Genomic DNA, 24,521 nt, shown 5'->3' on the forward strand with positions numbered 1-24,521 from the left:
CTTAGGTCAGACCAGTTTGTTTTTTGTTCAGGTCATTAAACTGGCAAAACATATTGTGACAGTTCATGGATGACTGCGGCTTGCCATGCTGCATATACCGCTCCTGTCACAAATCCTGTCAGTTCCCGGACTACATTTCCCATCATCCTCCCTGCCAGTCACATGCTCACACTCCACTCCAATCATCATCAGCCACATACACCTGAAGCACATTATCTGACTATAAAGGACTCACACACACCACCTCACCACGAAGTCTTGATTACCCTGGTATCATTTCTGAGCGTTTATATTCCTGTCTGTCTGTCTGTTGCCGTTATTGTCTGTTCCCTGATATTGACCCGTTGCTGCCTGTCCTGACCCCTGCCTTGTCTAACGTCCTGTGAATTATATCTGCCTGTCCTGACCATTGCCTGTTCCCTGGTTACGACTCTGCCTGTTCCTTGCTGTTCCTGTCTGATCCTGAGTGACCCTGCCTGTACGACTACGATATTCTTAATAAAGCTTGCAAATGGATCTCTGTCTGAGTCCCGCTCCGTTACAGCTCCACAGCATACGATGCAGATGTCAAAAGACTAAAGCACTTGATCTGGCTAAAGGAAGCAGTTAAAATGTATTTGTTGACATATTTGTTTCTTAAAGTGAAGTCCTAACTGTTTTTTCGCCATGTTTTTCACTTTATTACAGGCTGCCAGAAAGAATCAGTCTCTACTGTTGTTGCTGTTCCTTTTTGATCCTTCTTTTCCTGGAGTTCTATTTATAGTGTTATTATAGTTAAATCGTGTCTGTTCATTATATAAGAGACAGTTATCCACAACCAATTAAGATATTTTTTCACTCAATTATGTACGTCTGTGTTTGATATTAGGATGACAAACGGTTTACAAGGTACTTTTGTTTTTTTGCTGGTCTGCCTCAGTGGTCTAACAGCGCTCATCAGTGTCAAAATGACTGAGATGGCCAATCAAATCAAAGCAGGCGGGCTTACCGTTCACTGTAGCAGAGCATGTATTCCACCAGTTTAGCGTTGAAGAGAGCGAGGTGAGATGAAGTTGCTAATCATTTAATATCAGCCAACTGTTTTACGATAGAAATGTTAAATGACCTACATCTATATCTAGAGATGCAAACTGTTCGAGTTTTCTCAAATATGGCCATTTTGAGGGATGAAAATTGGATGTGTTCTGTAACAAAGGGGGCAGCGCGATCTCCAAGAAAGCGTCAATGAAAGCAGTGCATATGGGGTCTCATTCATGAAACACGAGCAGAACGAATTTTTGTGTAAATCGTGTGTAAAGTGGTTCTGGCATACATTTTCGGATTCATTAAAATGTTCATATTTTCCAAATGTTAGTTGGTACGAAAGAAATCTACACCTGCTCCCAGCCACGCATAAATAGTGCGTTTAACATCTGAACGTTTTGCTCATTAATAAGGCTGCATTTTAATTCACCTTAATCAGGTACATATTTACACAGCATTTTGAAAAAATTGTAATGTATAATGTAGATATGCTCGATGATGATGGTGGTCCTCCTCCAGTTTGAATACGATTTTTTTCGAAGTGAACTAATTTGTTTTTTGCAGTCAAGCTTCATGTCGAACCATTTTCTTTTCACTTCTGGGACTGTTCGATTAACAGATGAAACTCCATTAACAGCATCTGTAATATGCTGCCAAGCTTCCTTTTTTTTAGGACCGGATACGCCACTATGTACGCTTGAAAATAAAATGTGGCGTTTTGAATGAACTTCTGATAATAAAACTTCAATTTCTGCATCTTTTCTTTTTCATTCGCTTTTGAGAAGACATGTTAAAATCCTTTGTTTGGTGTCATAATATGATGCCCATATATAGTTGTCAGTCGGATTAAATGGGCGGGATTTATGATAATTGAGAATGAGCGTGCACGCGCGTCCCATTTACGACTGATTGGAATTCATTAACACACACATTTCACTATCACATCTGACGTTTATGAAGTATTTGTGAATCAGGAGAAGAGTTTTCGGGAATATCTCTTTACACGCAAATCACTCAAATCACACAAATATTTACTCGTATATTTACGAATGTTTCATGAATGAGACCCATGGTGTGTAATTTGAAGACATGACTTTGGGCAGGTTTGACATAAATAAATTATAAAGGTCCTAGAAAGGCCATGCAGAGTGGCTGGGATTTACAGCTTTGCACCGCCCACACATCGGCCGGAGAGCATTCGCGATCAGATGTCGACGTCTTGACATTTTCTCAATTAGCAAATGCTCTCCGAGCTACATCCTAGCCATGGAACTTTGTGCATCTGCTGTCCATATCTATCTATCTATCTATCTATCTATCTATCTATCTATCTATCTATCTATCTATCTATCTATCTATCTATCTATCTATCTATCTATCTATCTATCTTTGTCTTTCTTTCTTATAATATTTCTTTCTTCAAATATATCTTTCTTTCTTTTTTCTAATTGTAGAACATTGATTATATGTTCTTAGCTATACCTTAATCGCATTTACTTCACAGGTATCCTTAGTTATGACGTCAGTATCAGCCCCGAATGTGTACAATAGTTGACTGTCTGAAACTACATACAGTTCTCCAGTAAAGTATTAACGTCATTCATAACTGATTATGTGTCCATCGTTCATCATGGTGTCAGAAGATGGTTCGTGGAAAGGAGAAAGGCCTTTAAAGAAAGTCAAGTTTCATCAAAAACACTTGAAAGGAGAAAGTTCCGCTTACCTTGTTAGAAATGGCAGAAGGCTTCCGAAGACCTGAACCATTAGTGTTTGATGGCAACATTTCTGAAGCTTTGTTCACGAAAATAAAAAGTGGAGTGGAATTAAACTTATCGAAGAACACCAGGCTCATAGCCTATGGAGGTGAGGAGATACCCACAGCAGGCTTTGCTACTTTCACCTGCCACTCATCAGAAAGAGCATATAACCTCTCATTCTATGTGGTAAAAAGAAATGTACAACCATTGATAGGTCTACCAGAATGTTTACAAATGAAACTGGTTTTGTTCAATAAAGAAATTCATCACAAAAGATTAAGTTTCAAGCTTTGCAAGCCAAATTTATTCTGAATATCCAGACCTTTTCAAGGACGAGATTGGAAAGCTTCTGGTAACATATTCAATGAAACTGGAGACCAACAGCTGTAAAACCTGCACGCAAAATCCCAGCAGCCATGCAGGGTAGGGTTGAAGCAGAATTACAAAGAATGGTCCATATGGGAGTTCTTAGTCTCGGAGCCCACTGAATGGGTATTATCGATGGTGGCAACCCACAAGAAGAGACCAGGGCCGGCTAAACGAACCGTGTCAGGGCACAGTTTGGAGCAATCACACTAGTCAAACGTGCTCAGGCATGGTTCAGAGCGCCTAAAATCAATATCTGTCTATCTTTACTGTTTATGCAAACAACCTGAATCTCAGACAGTAAAAACAATAACAATTAAACTGCTAATTTCTCACATTTTTCATATTATGAGAGCATACACAGTACACTTCATCATTTCATCAAAGAACCCTGAGGGCCCTATTTTAACGATCTAAACGCAAAGTGTAAAGCGCACGGCGCAGGTGCATTCAGGGCGTGTCCAAATCCACTTTTGCTATTTTAACGACGGAAAAAACGGTCCGTGCGCCGGGGCGCATTTTTGAAATGGGTTGTCCCTATTCTCTTAATGAGTAATGGGCGTAACGTTCAATAAACCAATCAGAGTGTCATCTCCCGTTCCCTTTAGGAGCGAGATGCGCTCGCGCCATGGCGGATTGCTATTTACATGGCGGAATTTGTTGGCGATGAGTCAGTTAATATATATGTGTGTGCATTGGCGCGATTGTTCAATTAATTAGCCAATTTCGTTCATCATTATAAGTAGTAATAGGCTGAATTGAAAATAGGTAGCCTAATTCTAATACACACAATGACTATTCATCATTACATTTTTATATTTATGTAGCCTACACAATAATATTCTTTTACACTGTAATCCTTTTGTTTTTAATATTTGGCATGTTTGTGTGATGCGCATCCCTGTGTGTAATAAGCAAAGTCAACGCGCACTGTGGACGCGCCCAGAGGCGCAGTTTCTACCAACGCGCTCTAACAAAAAAATATTGCGCTTTTGACTTTAGACTTTAGACCAGGTTTGAGTTGGTCTATGGCGTAGTCTATTTTCAGCTCCTTAAAATAGCAATGCGCCTGAACACACCTCTTTTTTAGACCAGCACGGTCATGGGTGCACTAACTGGCGCAAATGCATTTACTAATTTAAGGACGTGGCGCTGAACGCAAACTAGCAAACACACTTGCGCTGCGCCTTGTGTCGCATTGCACCGGGTGTATTATAGGGCCCTGAGAGTTTCTGTTCAATCAATCTTTAGGAAGAGAGAAAGAGGGAGAAGGTGAATAATGGAGAATGTGAGAGAAAGGCAAAATAGGAGGAGGTCGGTTACACTTCTGAAGTTGGGTTGCTGCTCATGTAAGACTTGATCCAGTTCTGGTACTGAGAAACTCTGGCGTACACACCCGGATATTTGGGTTGAGCACATCCTTTACTAAAACTCACAATGCCAGACTGAATCCACAGAGAGTCTTTCTTACTGACCATTGGACCTCCAGAGTCTCCCTGTATTCACAAACATTCAGCATTTATATATCTGACGATATACAGTGAACAACTGTTATAGATATAAGCATGCAATAGTTAAGACATGTTGATATAATTTAGAGACTGTCTTAAGAACTAGTTTGACTTAAGGCAAGCTCACACTACACGACTTTTAGCTTGATTTTGCTGTCGCAGACAGATTTCCAAGTTCTGTGACAAAAAGCCCAGATCGACAAATTGGTGGTCACTGCGTTAGGCAATGCTTGTTCAGTATGAGCAGGTCAGTGATGTGATCTGAGCCTGATCTGAGCATTTGTATTTTTTCCTGCACATATGACTTTCACAACGGGCATGAGCATCTCTCTAAATTCTCACATGAATTAATGTGAGAAATTTTTTTTCATTCTTGATCTTGTAGATCTTGTAGTTTGTGCATCTTGAAAGTGTTGTGTTGTGTAATATGAGTGCTGCTAATACAAGATGAGAAAGAAAACTTTGTGTTGTGTGAGCACCTTGGCGAGTGTATAGTCATCTTGTAGTCCTGTAGTGTGAGCTTGCCCTATCAAGCAAGTGGTAATCAGTCTTACTTTTTGTATTCAAATTAGACCGATGTTTTCAAGTAACTGACTTAACAGAAAAGTTATGAACAGTAGTTTATGCAACCGGCCACAGGTGTGGTATGAAAAGCAGTCATAGTGTACGAGTTCATGATCAGAGGAGTAAACTCTGGGCTTACATAACAACTAGGTTGGCAGTGTAAAGTTTTCAGGTGACCAAAATTGGTAGTGTTTTGTAAATTAATTTGGATTAAAAAGTGTTAAAATGAAAAACTGGTGTCTTACCTGACATGAACCTTTTCCTCCCTGATTTAACAATCCAGCACAAATCATATTGCTTGTGATGCTTATGTTGATCCCTTCATAAGCTTTATCACAGTCAGTTTTGTTCACAATGGGTATCATCACCTCCTTCAGTGTATCAGGAATCTGGCCTGTGTCAGATCAGAGGACACATTTTATGGCTTTGAAAAAGATTTATAGGTAAATTGTTGAGGTTTACACACTGTAAAACCTGATAGGTTACAGTAACTCAAACCATTTGAGGACACAGTTAGCCTTAAACCATTTAAGTTTTAAAATATACTGTAAACAAATATAAATAAATATGCGTACTGTTGGTTTAGTCAATCATTAGAGTAAAATCAGTTTAAAGATTTTAAGTTTATTCCACACATTCAGTTTGAGTTCAGGTAACAAATCGTAACAACTATATAGCTATTTCAATGGTTTGAGGAAACCAGTAACCTTAAATGGTTTAAGTTCATCAAACTCAATGTAATAAAGGTGCCTAAGCAAAAACTAACATTGGTGCAAAGCAATGATGACAAAATTGTTTGTATCTGGTTAATTGCCAAGCGAATGTTTCCTCACCTCCATATTGTAGCCTGCCCCATCCAGTGACCCAGCTCTTTGTACCTGCAGAAAATATACTTCCAGCCACCGCCAGACAGACCGGCTTAATGTAATCAGAGAAATTCACAGAAGAGGAGAGCTGGATCAATGCTATGTCACTGTCAATAGTAGAACTGTTATAGTTAGGATGTCTGATGATTCGACTCGCTGTCCTGGATGTCTCTTTAGGGTTTGAGCCGGATTGGTTCAGACGCCCGAAGTACATCAGTGTGTTAGACACACCAAAACTGTTAACAGAGAAAGTCTGCTTTAATCTCACTATTATCAATCTACAAATGTATCTTGAGCTTTATTTAACTTCATACTTCTGGAAGCAGTGAGCTGCAGATAAAACCCAGTCTTTAGTGATCAGTTATGGCCAAAGCCGATGACATGAATGCTGACTTGCCATGGCCAAGACCCTGCTGTCGCATTCTCCCCTCCAACAATCCTGGTGTTGAGAGGGGCTCGACCACACACTGATGAGAGAAAGAAGATATGAGCTTTCTTTCTTCATGAGCACATGAAGAAAGAAAGATAAAGTCTTTCACCTGAACTATGGTGTTTATTGTTTTTAGCCAAAAAATACCTTTATTCATTTCATATGACTTTGAATCATTTAAGTAACGAACCTAAATTAGGTCAGTTTCACAAGTGTGTGAATTAGATACTTCTGAATTTCTACAGGGTTATTTCTGAGTCTATAAAATGGCCATAAATTATTATGTAAAAGTGATTTGGATGCATGAATGAGGACCCAAACCCCAGAATGTAGCTATATTTAAACAACTTGCATAATCTGTATTTATTGAGATTTACTGAATATAAGATAGTGTGCTTGTCTTTGTGTGCGTTTTTCAAACAATGTGCGAGTAGTTTGATCAAGCATTTTACAACATATAACAAGTGTTACGTCCCGGTAGTTGTGTGCCTCTGAGTTTTCTTTCTCTCTCTCACTCTATCAATTTTCTTAGGAATGTTTTTGCAGCTAATATAATAATATTTAATCACAGTAGTCATAATAAGCATATTTCCAGTACGTGCCTCATAGTATCATCAACTCCTTCCATCAGACTCCTTGGTAATCCTCAGCAAACTTCGACATTCAGTTGGACCGACTCCTTTAATTCTTTTTGAGTCGGACATGCTACTTCGGCTGTGCATCTTGCATCATCAACTCGGAGCTAAATTTCGATTAAGTTCGATTAGTGAAGCGACTCATCCGGTTACTTCCTGCGAACCAGCTCAAAAGAACGATACTTTCAAGAATCGAACATCACTGCTACCTAGTACTTTTTTTTGCTAAAGTCTGTAGGGTGTTATTTGTAGAAGCCACTTAGAGTTCTTCCTTTAATTATAGTCCTATCTTGATCTGCCTTGTTCCTGAGTATTCTTTCCTCCTCATTTGATCTTGCTTGGTCCTCTCTGTTTTCCTCCAGTCTTGCTCTGCCAGTCTATTACTGCTACCTGCTGTCATTCTGCCTCATCCCTGCCTGCTGTTTGAATGGGTTCACCTCCTCACCATATCTTGAGTTGTCTGCTGTTTTGTTAATAAACCCAGTGAATACTCATTCTGCATGTTGAGTCCTCCCTCACAGATCCAGGGTTAAATGTTGAACTTGAGTTAGTCTGGGTTTGTTTTTGATCTTTTCTTTTCTTTAGTACCACTTTCATCCTTTTTCCTCCTGTGGACTTATTATTTTCAATTCAATTCACATTTATTTGTATAACGCTTTTCACGATACATATCATTTCAAAGCAGCTTTACAGAGAATGCATGTCAACATTACAATTTAAAGAATGCAGTTAGCAAATAATGTAATAATTTAGGCAATTAATTTACAATCACTGTTAGCAGTTTAACTGAACGTAGAAGCAATGAGCTCCTGAAAAAATTAATTACATTAACAATAATTAGGATATAGAAATTGTGTAATGTGCATGTAGATCCAGATGATTGCGTCTTCTGAAGTCCTCACAGGAAGTCCTCACAGGAGTTGGCGCTGTCTCTTCATAGGCGCCGTCTCTTCATTATTTTGTTGTATTGCATACATACATTAGTATAGCCTATATTTTTCCTTTTTTTCCTTTTATTATTAGTATTGTTATATCTTGTTTTCATTAATTGTAAAAAAAAAAAAAAAAAACTTCCTTTACTGGCACTTTTGTATAGCATATTGTCTCTTGCCAGCATCATTACAGCACATATGGTCACAATCTCAATGTTACCTCTTCTAACCCTATACCAAAATTAGGAAGTTGTATTACAAACCCGATTCCAAAAAAGTTGGGACACTGTACAAATTGTGAATAAAAAAGAATGCAATAATTTAAAAAACCCCATAAACTTATATTTTATTCACAATAGAATATAGATAACATATCAAATGCTGAAAGTGAGACATTTTGAAATGTCATGCCAAATATTGGCTCATTTTGGATTTCATGAGAGCTACACATTCCAAAAAAGTTGGAACAGGTAGCAATAAGAGGCCAGAAAAGTTAAATGTACATATAAGGAACAGCTGGAGGACCAATTTGCAACTTATTAGATCAATTGGCAACATGATTGGGTATAAAAAGAGCCTCTCAGAGTGGCAGTGTCTCTCAGAAGTCAAGATGGGCAGAGGATCACCAATTCCCCCAATGCTGCAGCGAAAAATAGTGAAGCAATATCAGAAAGGAGTTTCTCTGAGAAAAATTGCAGAGAGTTTGAAGTTATCATCATCTACAGTGCATAATATCATCCAAAGATTCAGAGAATCTGGAACAATCTCTGTGCATAAAGGTCAAGGCCGAAAAACCATACTGGATGCCCGTGATCTTCGGGCCCTTAGACAGCACTGCATCACATACAGGAATGCTACTGTAATGGAAATCACAACATGGGCTCAGGAATACTTCCAGAAAACATTGTCGGTGAACACAATCCACCGTGCCATTCGCTGTTGCCGGATAAAACTCTATAGGTCAAAAAAGAAGCCATATCTAAACATGATCCAGAAGCGCAGGCGTTTTCTCTGGGCCAAGACTCATTTAAAATGGACTGTGGCAAAGTGGAAAACTGTTCTGTGGTCTGACAAATCAAAATTTGAAGTTCTTTTTGGAAAACTGGGACGCCATGTCATCCGGACTAAAGAGGACAAGCACAACCCAAGTTGTTATCAGCACTCAGTTCAGAAGCCTGCATCTCTGATGGTATGGGGCTGCATGAGTGCGTGCGGCATGGGCAGCTTACACATCTGGAAAGGCACCATCAATGCTGAAAGGTATATACAAGTTCTAGAACAACATATGCTCCCATCCAGACGTCGTCTCTTTCAGGGAAGACTTTGCATTTTCCAACATGACAATGCCAGACCACATATTGCATCAATTACAACATCATGGCTGTGTAGAAGAAGGATCCAGGTACTGAAATGGCCAGCCTGCAGTCCAGATCTTTCACCCATAGAAAACATTTGGCGCATCATAAAGAGGAAGATGCGACAAAGAAGACCTAAAGACAGTTGAGCAACTAGAAGCCTATATTAGACAAGAATGGGACAACATTCCTATTCCTAAACTTGATCAACTTGTCTCCTCAATCCCCAGATGTTTGCATACTGTTATAAAAAGAAGCAGTAGCCCCTCACTGCAGAACACTCGAGATCCAAGGGACGGAGTCGGGTAGGTTTAGGGCTATGGAAAGTGGGAGGAGTTGGATCTAGATCCAACCCTTTCCCTTGGATCTTGTGTTCTGCAGTGAGGACCATCTCAAAAGAAGAGGGGATGCCACAGAGTGGTAAACATGGCCTTGTCCCAACTTTTTTGAGATGTGTTGATGCCATGAAATTTAAAATCAACTTATTTTTCCCTTAAAATGATACATTTTCTCAGTTTAAACATTTGACATGTCATCTATGTTGTATTCTGAATAAGATATTGAAATTTGAAACTTCCACATCATTGCATTCTGTTTTTATTCACAATTTGTACAGTGTCCCAACTTTTTTGGAATTGGGTTTGTACAGTATATGTACAGTATTTATCAGTATTTTACAGTTTATTATAAGTATTTTGCTTCATAAAAGTTTAGACACTATTCATTTCTTTTTTATTATTATTACTGTTATTTTTCACAATTTAGAATAATATTAAAGTAATCAAATCTATATCTAAAATAATACTATGGGGTTTATGTAGTGACCAATCACTACAATTATGTAGTGAGTATCTTTTAGATTCTTCAAAGTCACTCAACTGCATCTGATTCTTGAGATCCTGGAATTTACATGAATTAAACCCATTCATTAAAATACATAAATTATGCATTTGTAAAGAAATTCTTACAAATGCAGAACTTGTGTTCATCTAGAACTAATTTCAAGCGTTTAACCAAAGTCTTCAGGTCCAAAGGTTTTTTATAATCATAAGAAACATAAATTGTCAAGTGTGTCTACAGAGTCAGGAATTCAATGTTTTGTCAGTTATTAAAATAAACAAACCCTGTTAAAATGTACATCTTCGTTATGTTACACTTTTGTAAGATCTTACCTGCTATGTAGTAAAGTATGATTCCAGCAACACTCAAAGCGATGTTAAACTTCATAATTATTATTTTTATTTGTGATCTGACTGCTGTTTCCTCGACTGTCAGCTTTCTAATGGAAAGGAAAGCGAGTACCACTGCATTTATCAAGAGTCCTCTGCTCCACCCCACTGCTGCGCCAATCTCTGACTCATAGTTTGTCCAAACAAACAAACTAACAAACAAAAAAGCTTAATGCTTGAAATAGTAAAAGTGTTTAAAATAAAAAACTGACTAATATGACATCTACTAGGGGTGTAACAGTGCACGTATTCGCCCCGAACCACTGAATTAAAAAAAAAAAAAAAAGATGCACAGAGAAATCAAGAAGAGAAACAGTTTTGTTGTGTAGATGACAAATAATGTGAGTACATCAGACATCTTCAGCATTTTAATTTTAGTGTGCTTTTATGAAGAACAGATTATCCATTTATAACCTACATAATTCACCTCGATATAGTGTGACTTCTGGAAACTGTTTTTACCCGTTGTGTGACTGTCAGTGAGCATCTACTTCCTAATTCCTATTACATTCTTCAAATGTTATCAAAGGATCATAACTACACGTTCACATAACTACACACTGTTAAGACAGCTCTGCACACCCACAGGCCTGATAACCTGAACTCTTTTAACACAAGAATCTTTAAAATGATTGATAGTTCTGGAATGTGACAAACAGTTAGTTTACGAGACGGGACGAGACACTAGACTGGATTCATGAGAACAAGACAAGATTTTTGCATAGTATTTTTAAAAAATCCTCAATTACAAAATTCCTGTCTGGAAAAAATAGTCTGCAGGTGCATTTTGTCACAGTCACATGGACTTTCATTTTGTTTGTTTTCATTTGTCACGCGTTCCTTTGTTCTAGTCTCCCGCCACAATCAGTATCCATGGAGACTAATTACATTCATCACAGCTGTTCGTCATTTGAGTTAATCAATCAGTGTATTTAAGTTCCTGTTTCCGTTCAGTATGTTGTGAGGTGTCGTTCGTGTCTATTACGGTGTGTGTTCCTGTATTCTCCTGTTGGATTTTCAAGTAAAAGACTTATTTGACTCTTATCTCCTCGTCGTGTGCTTTATACACCAGTGGTATTGTAACACATTTGAAATGTTTTCACTAATCATCTTGTAATGAATTTAATTTCAGTTCTACTTCCTGAGTATGAATTATCATATGCAGTAAAAGACAATAATACTCAAGCACTGTAAAAGCTTTTGCCACAAACTCAACCGACTGCTTCTCTCCTGTATGATTTCACATGAGTCTCTTCAGACCTTAGACATGGTTTATGACAGGGGTGTCCAAACTTGTTTTAAAGGGTGTTTTAAAGACTCTGAGTCTGGGGACTGGTTCCTTTACTATATATATATATATATTATATATATATATATATATATACACACACTTTATATACACTTGTGAGCAGATGAAAAGTGGATGTGGATTTCTGGAGATATTTCAGTGAGAGCTGTGGCTCAGAGGTTGGTGTGTTGCTCCTGTCATATAAAGCTCTTGGAGACCTAATAAAGCATAAAAGAGCTTCATTTCAGAAGAAGAGATGCTGATGGAGATTTTCTAGTGATCAAGGCAGCAGATTGAAGCTCTGAAGCTCCAGAAAGACTGAATTACCAACGGTGTTCAGCAGCGATACTGTGAGTGTTTGTAGTGAAGACAGAGAAATAAAGCACACTATCAGGAGACGACGGGATTTCTTCATTCTGCTGATCTGAATCACATTCACATCATTCACAAACCAGTTCAGGATTAAATCAGTCTCAAATGTACCTTTATTCAATCTGATGAACAATTTACAATATGAATATTAAAGCAACTTTATTACCGTTTATTACAGATTCAGAATAGTGTGTGTGTCTGATCTAGATGTGTAACTTCTAGATGACAATAAAAAACATGAATTAAAAATGAATTAATACAAATGTAGTGAAGTGATATTTGATGAGTGTAAATCCTCTTTCTGATCTTCACACACAGAGTGTCTCTCTATCCTTTAATGTCACACAGAGACACTGAGAAGGAATAATAATAAACCCTAAATCCAGCACAGAGGGGTTCAGTGAATGTGGTGTTGAATGTGTGTAAGCGTGTGAGTGTGTGTGTGTGAGAGACGCTGTAGAAGGACAGAGTGCCGGCCGACACATCCACATACACTCCTGCTCTCTTAGAGGATGAACAGACAGCAGGTGTAACAGTTTTGTTATTATTGTGACGGACAGAGAATCCTCTATCAGAGCAGTGCAGACACCAGGATTTGTCATTCCTTCCAAACATGAAGTCATAACTCTGTCCTTCCCTGCTGATTCCTTCATATGTCACTGATATATCAGTATCTCCGCTCCATTCAGCCTCCCAGTAACAGCGTCCAGTCAGTCTCTCTCTACACAGAACATGAGGATACTCATCAAATCTCTCTGGTTGATCAGGATACGGCTGACGCTCTGACATACGCGTCACCTTCCTGTTCCCATCAGACAGAACGAGTCGAGTGTCTGCTGTGTTTGGATCCAGTGTGAGATCACAGGCATCTGAACACAAGAAGAGAGAAACATCAAGAACAACAACAGTGAAGATGTGTGTGTGTGTTTACAGCTTCACAAATGTCCTCACTAATCCAGTGAAAGCTGTTGAACAGAGACTAGAGATTCACACTTCACTATCAGTGCCGGTCCTAGACTTCTGAAGCCCTAAACAAAACTGTGCGAAAAAGCTGTCGGGCCTGAAACAGAGCAGACTAGTGTTGTCAAAGGAACCGAAGCAACCCTTAAATGTGAAGGCGTAATGATAGCAGGCTTTCTGCAGTAGCAGCTCGGTTCATTCCTGTGTGTGTTTGTGTGATCATTGTAGCCAATCACAGACATGTTTGCTGATCATGTGAACACAACGGTTTAGTCAGAATCAGCTCAATCCTCCAGAGTTTGTTCAGCGTGAGCTCTGCACTCTCCAATGGTTTCTCTATAACCAACAGTGTGAACATGATGTCCATAAGAGATAGAGACAGATTTGATGATCGTAACAGCAGTTTTCACTCAGTTTGTGCTTCGGCTGAACTGAAGTCAAATCACATTCATTGATTATAAAGAAACACATTCAGAATTTGAGTGACAGTTTTATTGTTCATGCTGCTAAGTTCACACAGTTTCAGGAGTTACAGCCGTATTGAACTGAATCTGAAACTGTGATGATTGACATTGTGATATAAGCAGAGCAACAGACGGACAACAACAATCTGATATGAACAGATCTGTGCATTAAGACTTCAAGTTTAAAACAGACCTGACACTTGTTCTGTTTCTTTTTCATTTCATTACTAACTTTTCATTTGATCTTGATCAATGTTCACTTTACTGAACAATATGTGAAGACTACATACTAATGTTTTAATGCATTAACATAATAATTATTAACAGCAATAATAAAAACTTCACTTATTTAATGCTTTCATTTTCAAATAATTACATTTAAAAAGCTATTAAAATAAAATTACAATTACAAACCCGATTCCAAAAAAGTTGGGACACTGTACAATTTGTGAATAAAAAAGGAATGCAATAATTTACAAATCTCATAAACTGATAATACTGATAACATATCAAATGTTGAAAGTGAGACATTTTGAAATGTCATGCCAAATATTGGCTCATTTTGGATTTCATGAGAGCTACACATTCCAAAAAAGTTGGGACAGGTAGCAATAGATTACCTCAGGGATGACGTGTTTTTGTAGGCCAACCCGGAAGTTAGCGGCGCACAGGTTCCCTCGATTAAAAGCCTATGCATTTTTCCCATAGACTTTTGGAAAATCGCAAAAAATAAGCTCTGTGTTTAACAAAGGGTTATGACACTTACACGTGTTGCCTATCAAGCTAATTTATAGACATTTATAGATTTTGAAGCCTAAATAAAGTCGTCAGATATAAAAGGCTAACAGTAGGCTATAAACGGACTACAGCACACCATGGTCACGGATCAACGTCGTCACCACCAATCTTCCTCAAACTTTATTTAGAAAACAACTTTATTTAAAACATGCTCGCTGATTATGATCTGCGCTGTGTATGAATACTGTGTATGAACTTTTTCATGAGAAATGCTGTCCAAATGTCCCGTTTTTAGTGATGACGTCTAAAGTCCCCGCCAAAGGAAGTAGTCCCTTTTAGCAATTTGTTAGCAACTGCCGATATTAAAACAGTCAAAGTTTAAAAAAAAATCACAAGAGGGTTATAACTGGTGTGTTTTATGTCATAGATCAAAACGTGAAAGTATTTAGAGGCTTTGTTAACCACAGACCTTATTTCAGGCGATTTAGCAAAAACCCATTCAAAAAACCCATAGACTTTACGGCGTTGGAACCGGAAGTCCTAAAATGCTAACTTGCTTCCAGGTTTTGCCTACAAAAATGCGTCATCCCTGAGGTACTCTATAAGAGGCCGGAAAAGTTAAATGTATTGTATTGGCAACATGATTGGGTATAAAAAGAGCCTCTCAGAGTGGCAGTGTCTCTCAGAAGTCAAGATGGGCAGAGGACGACCAATGATGTTATCAGTGCTCAGACAACCCAAGTTGTTATCAGTGCTCAGTTCAGAAGCCTGCATCTCTGATGGTATGGGGCTGCATGAGTGCGTGTGGCATGGGCAGCTTACACATCTGGAAAGGCACCATCAATGCTGAAAGGTATATACAAGTTCTAGAACAACATATGCTCCCATCCAGACGTCGTCTCTTTCAGGGAAGACTTTGCATTTTCCAACATGACAATGCCAGACCACATATTGCATCAATTACAACATCATGGCTGCGTAGAAGAAGGATCCGGGTACTGAAATGGCCAGCCTGCAGTCCAGATCTTTCACCCATAGAAAATATTTGGCGCATCATAAAGAGGAAGATGCAACAAAGAAGACCTAAGACAATTGAGCAACTAGAAGCCTGTATTAGACAAGAATGATTAAAACACCTTGCTGTTAGTAAAACACATTAAACTGATTTAATGCCTACATATTTTAATAATAAAAATAATAGCCTATTTAAAATTCATCTAGGCCTATGTAATAATGTCTCCCTATATTTTAGAAGGTTTTATTCAAGTAATGATTAATTTAAGAGGTAAAAAAAAATAAAAAATAATAAAAATTAAATTAATTTTAAAGCAAGCTGTAAAGTAATCTCTGGATTACACTTGCTCGCAAGAATTGTGGGTATAAAGTAGTGAACGAATGTAGGGAATGAAGTCGTTCACTCAGAATTTGGACACCACTATCGGTCAAATGGCCGACATCCGATATAGTAGACTATAGTGGATAGGGAGCAGTTTCAGACACAGATTTAGGGCTGTAGCTAACCATTATTTTGGTAATCGAGTAATTGTTCTATTATTCTAATGATTACTTGAGTAATTCGAGGTTTCATATATTTAAATACACATAAGTACTAGTACTAGTGACAATACATTTAGAGTTTGTAAAATATACACTGATGTTTATGGAAGCTGCAATAATAATCCTGTCCTTTAAAATTAGACGACGCATTATATTCATATCAGATTCATATTACATACTGTGAGTATCACCATGTCCTAACCAGATGCGATGAGATAATATTCCAGTGACGAGCAATTTGACTGTCCACACTAGACGTGACGTGACAATGAGAAGTGATAAATTCAATCAAAACCACAGCCAATCAGAGGAGAGTGTGGGCGGGCTCTCATGGCAAGAGCACAGCAGACACAATAAAATGGGCAAGTACATAGTAAAATTCATAAATATTACACCATTTAAACATTAGTACAAACGGAGTTACTGATCCAATCTTTGTCATAAAATACCCTTGTTTGTTCGCATTGAGTTGACAGTTTGAACGTTCTTGTGCCCATTTATTTATTTTCAAGATCTGAGGTGAATTAGCCAGTGTTGTTTTCATTACAGCTAAAAAGCTAGGAACACAGAATGATATTCAAACTCACATTAGACGCTTTTAACATTAAATAAAGCACATAAACAGTACCTGATATTATCATTCTCATACTTTGTGTTGCTGTTCCAGCCGCGACGTGGTGGAGAAATAGAAACCGTTTCTAAAATACAATATTCACATGTCGCGGCTGGTTAGGACAAAAACTCTGATTAACATGGAAAAGATACCTTTTATCACTTGTTGCGGCGTCGCGTCTGGTTAGAACATGGTGTAAGGCAAGCAACTATAAAGTTTACCCTGCTCTTCTCCCAATTCACCGGACACTTACATCCATCTGTGTATTTTGAAAGAAGTGGATTAATTCACGTGTTGTACATATATGCACACATATAGCTCAACTACTAACGTGATCATTATAAAGGTGCTTACACAACAAAACACATTCACTTACACATATGGCTTAAAATAAATATATAACAGCAATAACACAATAATAATTGATTCATGTAAAGTATCAAAAGCAATTAATAGTATGGTTTTATTGAACAAAACTGTTAAAATACATAATGTATTGAATTGTATAATGTTCCTTATGTAGTATAACTGCAGAGGGCGCCAGCCGCCTGACGATTGTTTTTGCACTTTACAGCGCGATCTAGTTTGAGTTGAGACGTGCCACTCATGTAAATGATAACAGTTCACGTGTATGAGGGGCGGTCCGTGCCATTGATTACCAACCAAAGGAAACAGTCGTCTACTTTTTACGTGTGAGAAGGGGCACGTCGCAACACAGACGCGTGACATCAACGCCGGAGAAAGGGCACGTGGCCACCACATAAGATAATTAATATCTTACCCTCATGTTTTTGTCAATTACTTTTTTCTTATATTTTCCTGTGGTCTGATGACACTTTGCATACAAAGTTGTATATGTAATCTCTGTAGCCTACTATTTAAAAATCTAATAATTAAAAAAAAAAGAATTCATTCACTTTCTCCTTGAGATTAATGACTGTACAAATTATACACCACCAAAGTAGCAATTTTATGTTATGTTCACGATTATTACCAACTTCAGATTCAAGCACGTAAAATTTAGAACTATAATCTAGTATTATGGAATAATTTTGGTAGTGTTGAGAGTTTTAATTAATACAGCTGAATATACAATGTGTGAATAGAATAGCTCACAATATCAGACTATGTGCGATATTGAGTCATTTTAATATATTTTCAAGAAATCAACATTAACAAAATATAGGAAAATACTTATCACAAATTTCATAACAATGCAGGTTAATTTTAAAATGTTTTAACTAGGGATCTCAGTAGGCTAATGATTATTTCATTAATCATTTGCTAAAGATTTTTTTTTTTAAATTAAGATAAGTGAACAATAGCTTTTAATATGAATTAAATACATGTAATAATGAGGCAATAATAATTGTTTGAAATGAAGTATTAAAAGTCATATTGCTTTACTAATAAACACTATTAACCTACATTAAGAAATGTATAAACAAAAAAATAGCGTGTTATAGACTAACGAATGCCAGCAGATGGCGACAGCGGCCTGACGATTGTTGTTCAACTTTACATCACGAGCAAACCATTGTTTCTGTCATGTTTAATTGCTTTTAATCTGTGTTTGGCCACATTTATGATAGAAAAATTAAACCCAACAGTTAAAGTTGTATTTTGAAACCCTAAACATTTAATTATAAACATATTGATACATTCATGTGTTGCTGGCGTATGTTTTTAAGTTGCTACAAATAATTTCAACACGACAAGTTTTGTCCACATTCCCAAATGCAAGTTATTGTGTAGAATTAAAATTACAAAGATTAGAATAAAATAATACAAGGACTGTAAATGGTTCTGCCACAAACTCAATTGTTGAACTGAACAGTACCAGAAGGTTAAAGAGATCGAGATGCATGTTGTCCCAAACACGTATTTTTTCTTTATTCTCTGGAAAATAAAATTTTAAAGGAGACTTATGTAACTTTTCTATGTCCCTTAAAAATATTATTAGTTTTCTTAAAATAAACACAATGGTTCATTGCAGAGAAATTGTGAACTCTTAAACATTAATACATACTGTACCGCTCAGTTGTACATATTTATGTGTTAAATTCACTGTTATCATTTGAAGTGAGCTAATAAATTAATTTATATAAATTCATTTTACAATAATTTATTTGTAAACTGAAGTATTATTTTTGTTATATTTATTATCATTTATTATTTGTTTTTTATTGTGGGTTACAAACATTTACTATTTAGACATGAAAAAAAAGCAAAACAGACACATAATGTTGTTAAACATTTTTTTTATAACACAAAATTATTATTTCAACAAAAATACAAAATCAAGAATGAAAAAAGACAAAGTAATCAACATAAATAATACTGCCAAGTCCAAAATGTGAGGACTGAATTTAGGCTAGTCCAAAATGCGGTGACTGTACAATGCCTAAAGTCATACTTTCATTAAATGATTCATAGGACGCATGCAGTGGAAGCCTCAGGACTAATCCACATGTGTTAGCCACTGGATACATTTGTGGAGATCCATTTACTGGAACGTGTAGGAATTCGAGTGTGGGTTCTGGATCGAATCCCAGTGCTGGGATCCTGTCTGTTCCTGTGGCAAACATTAAAACACTTTCAAATGTTACTTTGACCTCTGTGTCCTCTACTGTCACCACAGCATCTCCACCTGAAATATAAAAGGAAGGGGGAATTAAGAAATTTAAATATGTTAAGTCTGCATAAATTAAAGCTATGCAGGCCTTTTCTTCTCTTTTGTAATTTATATCTGCACTTGAGTGGTCAGTACACACAAAATTACAGTATTTAAAAAATCCTATCTATCAACGCAAACATAGTTGGTTATGTATTGTGTAAACATTTAAGGAAAAACATTTGATGTGTAACATTACATTAAATCTGTATATATGGTCATAACAAGCTGTGGTATGTCATTAATGTTCATCAAATAACATAAAAGATAGAATTATTACTTTCGAAGTGACCATTTTTCAGCTACAATAATGAGTTGTTTTGGAATAAAACACTAAAGAGCAAGTAGTGACTGTTTTAAATGTATTCAATTTCTATTTTTGTTACTTGAATGCTTCTGTCTAGATCTGAATATTTAAACTAATTGTACAATGAACTTAAAAGGATAGTTCACCCAAAAATGAAAATGTGATGTTTATCTGCTTACCCCCAGCGCATCCAAGATGTAGGTGATTTTGTTTCTTCAGTAGAACACAAATGATGATTTTTAACTACAACCGTTGCTGTCTGTCTGCCGTATAATGCGTGTCAGTGGGAATTCCAACAGTTGGAGTTAAAAATCATCATTTGTGTTCCACTGAAGAAACAAAGTCACCTACATCTTGGATGCCCTGGGGGTAAGCAGATAAACATCACATTTAATTTTTGGGTGAACTATCCCTTTAATTGTAAAAAAGCACTGTTGATTTAATTTGTTTCTTATCATTGTAATGTTTGTCATTTTTATGAACAACACAATAACAAAAAGCTAGATTGTGATTATCAATATAAAGAAATAATTTTGTTTGACAAAATAATTGGTTAAAATGATGCAATCAAATTGTTACCATCTGAATCGTAACTGAATAGAATAATGAGGCAATACATATTCACCTCTTTTAGAAAGTATTCATATATTCTTTAGGTTGTTCATTACAAAAGGAAGCCAAAAGAATAATCCATACTGTGACAACAGGCACACAACAGTCCAGAATGTGGCAAATCATAATGAATTTGTGAGAACTATTATATTGTTCAGTATATACACCCACGTGTCAGTGTTGATGTAAGTACGTAAACAGTGTGTTAATTTGTAACATTACTATGTAACAGTGTTTGTTTTTTGCATTTTCCAATTGTACTTAACAAACTGTGTATACCCTCTAGGTCAATCAACCAATCTCTCCACTTGCCAACTGCACGTTCCTCCTGCAACCGCCGAGAGGTGCCTCTTTCCGAATATCTGACCTTAAAGAGGTCAGTTAATGTTTTTGCAGTCAACGGGGCAGGGGGACCTCCAATAAAGAAGTTCCATAGGGCGCTGTCACGTTGGAGTGCCTGTAGCACCCCCAATGTGTCCAAGCCCTCCTGCAATCTAGTGAAGACATTACATAAAGTCCAATGAATAGTTACTTTACTACCTGTTTGTAAAAAAATTCTTGTGACAATAACATTTTCTTATGTATTTGCCAATCTTATGAAGGTATTAAAGGTATAGTTCACCCAAAAATGAAAATTCTGTCATTAATTACTCACCCTCATGTTGTTCCAAACCCTTAAGACCTCCGTTCATTTTTGCAACAGAAAATAAGATATTTTTGATAAATTCTGACAGCTCTCAGACAGCAAGGTAACTACCACGATCAAGGTCCAGAAACATAGCAAGGAGATCGGTAAAATAATCCATGTGACATCAGGGGTTCAACTGTAATGTTACGAAGCAACGTATGCTCTCCTGTGTCAGCTGCATCATATGTTACATTGCTTTCTTTCAAATCAAAGCATACATACCACATAGAAAGCATATTTGTGTGTTGAAGCTGACACAGAATGGCATACGCTACAAAAATATTCTACAAAATGACACCAGGGTGATGCAGAGTACACCAATTTTTTGCGTAAAAAAAGTATTCCCGAACCTTCATAACATTACAGTTGAACCCCTGATGTCACATGGATTATTTTACTGATCTCCTTGCTATGTTTCTGGACCTTGATCATGGTAGTAACCTTGCTGTCTATGGTGCTGTCAGAACTCAGGTCTTAAGGGTCTGGAGCAACACAAAGGGATATAATTAGTGACAGAATTTTCATTTTTGGATGAACTATCCCTTTTACCTCTTAACTGTCACCCATGCCTATGTTTACTTCATTATATTCCAAATAAATCCTAATGTAATCATGACAAACTATATATATCGTTGGATATGTCTAAGACTCGTTAGTTGATATTTTACCACTGCAATAGATGAATTTATGACAAGAATGCACCTCAAAAATTTACATCATAAAATGAGTTCTAAGCTTTGTCACAAAAAGTGTTTCTTTGTTGCCTTTTTTTTTAAATCATATTTTACAAATCATTATAAAGTATATTTCAACTGAAAATGTAAAACATCCTTTAAAAGCCATAAAATGAGACACTGCATATCCAAGAAATAGAACATCATAATCATATTATAATGAAAACTTATAATTCATTATATAATTATAATTTAAGTTTGGATAGTGCATTTTCATGTCTATTTTTAAAAATGGGGGTGACAGCTGCAGCAGTCAGGGCATTTACTTGCACAAATGTTTATGTACCAGAAAGAACTGTCACAATAAAAACACTTACTGTCTCAAAGGTGCTTCTAGTCTACCCTCCAGATAATACTGTAAAGAGGAGTCCAAAATGTCATCACCGGACGACAGTCAAGGACCCTAAGAGTGCCAGATTGGAGGCTGCCTCTTCTACAGCATCCCTTGTTTCCTCCACTGTTTTTGCTTGTTGTATCTACAATAAACACAACAATTATATTTACTGTTCATGTGATAAGTACATGTTCTGTTAGTAGATTTCAGTATGAAATATAACTGGTATCTTGTAAATGTTACTTGAATATAGGTGCAAAGCAAGTAATGAGTGGACCAGAAATTTTTACCTTTTTTCTATAAAATTTTTTTCCTGTCAGGCTCTGGAGGATTGACTAGCACTATAATTTTTTTATTTAATATTGCTAATAGCTGTTAATAATTAACAGTTAATATTCTTATATGATCCATGTGTTTTGCCTCCGCAGTATGTCTGAGATAAAAAATAAATATTTCAATGATGTCATCTGGCAAGTATGAGTGTGCATCATCATTGATGACATTGAAGTATTTATTTTTTATCTCAGACATACTGCGGAGCCAAAACACATGGATTATATAAGAATATTAACTGTTAATTATTAACAGCTACTAGCAATATTAAATACAAATGTTATAGTGCTAGTCAATCCTCCAGAGCCTGACAGGAAAAAAAACTGAATGTATCTGAATGTGAATGTGAATGTGTCAAAACTCAAAATGGTAAACCTGATTAAAAATGATGGAAATGTCTTAAATGTAATTGCTTTAATTTGCAACTGGCCTTCAGAAACTGTTGTTTTAGTTCTTCGTCATCCACCTCCATAATATCAACAGGTGGTCTTGGCTCCCCCGTCAACTGGCAAAGAAGCCTGTGTGAAAAAACATGGGGGCCTATCCCTCCATGCACCAGGCAGACAGACAATATGGTCCCAACAACTCTGTAGTTGCCCCTGCTGAGTCCTGAAAATATAAAAAACATTTGCAATTCTGTATGATTATATGTTTAGAAGGTAATATTCCATTTCTAGACTGGAGTGGAAGCTGCAGTTGTTTTATTTATAGTTTGGCTTTAACTGGTTAGTTGTAAAAAATGATATTTGGCTCTATATCAAACTACAATGCAGTTTGTTCTCATGTACTGCAACAGATTAGACATTTCTTGGTTTAAAGGAACATTCTCAAGTTCTCAAACAATTCTGGGGGCATATATGGTCACATGTATGTAGCTTGGCACTGCAAGGTGATCAGTCCTTTCTGTCTCCATGCAACTTTGTGTTATGGTACATATGGATATTGCATTTTTTGCTATGTCCATATCAAGACCTAAAGGCTCCTGCCCATTCCCAGCCTCAGCCCATTCAGAAGTACCAGTACTTAGGTAGAAACCTATACATAGGAGCATAAAAAAAATGCTAATTCTAAATAAACTTTAGACAAACTTTGAGGTTTTTGCCATAACTAAATAAAGGCTTTTTTTATAAATACATATATATATATATATATATATATATATATATATATATATATATATATATATATATATATATATATATATATATGTATATATATATGTATATATATATATATATATATATTATATATATATATATATATATATATATATATATATAAATAATAATACATAAATACATACACATACACACAATTATATTGGTTGTTAATAAGATATATATGCTGTACTGTCATGTACATACCTATAGAATCCAGTCCAAGGTTTTTCCTCCACACAGGACCCACAAAAAAACGTGAGTTTATTAGTTCTTTCATGAGAAGGGTCAAAAATTTTCTGGTGGGTCCCCCACCGTCTACAGCTCCTTCTCCCTGGCCACACGTGTCTACAAAGACTATGTCCAGTTTTAATTTTGGGTCAAACTGCCTTCTTCTGAACGCCCTGAATGCACATTCGAGGACGTCTCCCCTTACAACATTTATTCTATTAGCTGTGGGTGGCAGTTCCTCAAAATTAACTCTTTCCTGGAGAGTGCGGAGTACCACCCTCAGGTCAGACTCTAACGTCAAAGGACTGCCTGGTGGACTCCCTGGAGGGGACCCAGGGGAAAATTGTGGTAGAGACTCTGCAGAAACTTGTGGTGTTGACCCTGGAGAAAACACTGGGGAAGCCTGTGGAGACCGTGGTGGAGAAAACCCTGGGGAGGTCTGTGGTGGAGAAGACCCTGGTAAAGCCTGTGGAGACCGTGGTGGAGAAAACCCTGGGGAGGTCTGTGGTGGAGAAGACCCTGGTAAAGCCTGTGGAGACCGTGGTGGAGAAAACCCTGGGGAGGTCTGTGGTGGAGAAGACCCTGGTAAAGCCTGTGGAGACCGTGGTGGAGAAAACCCTAGGGAAGCCTGTGGTGGAGAAGACCCTGGTAAAGCCTGTGGAGACCGTGGTGGAGAAAACCCTGGGGAGGTCTGTGGTGGAGAAGTCCCTGGTAAAGCCTGTGGAGACTGTGGTGGAGAAAACCCTAGGGAAGCCTGTGGTGGAAACCGTTGAATCATGGCTACCATTCTT

The 24,521-nt window shown here is 37.0% G+C and overlaps 1 protein-coding gene and 1 pseudogene across 1 annotated transcript in view; both read right to left on the reverse strand.

Moving 5' to 3' along the window:
• Positions 1 to 24,521, reverse strand: part of LOC137006158 (zinc finger protein 585A-like) — a 567,148-nt gene that overhangs the window by 262,717 nt on the left and 279,910 nt on the right. The gene's annotated exons all lie outside the window — the stretch shown is intronic.
• Positions 4,466 to 10,666, reverse strand: LOC137014523 (chymotrypsinogen A-like; annotated as a pseudogene).

This window comes from Chanodichthys erythropterus, chromosome 3 (genome assembly GCF_024489055.1).
Source record: "Chanodichthys erythropterus isolate Z2021 chromosome 3, ASM2448905v1, whole genome shotgun sequence".
Taxonomy (NCBI): Eukaryota; Metazoa; Chordata; class Actinopteri; order Cypriniformes; family Xenocyprididae; genus Chanodichthys; species Chanodichthys erythropterus.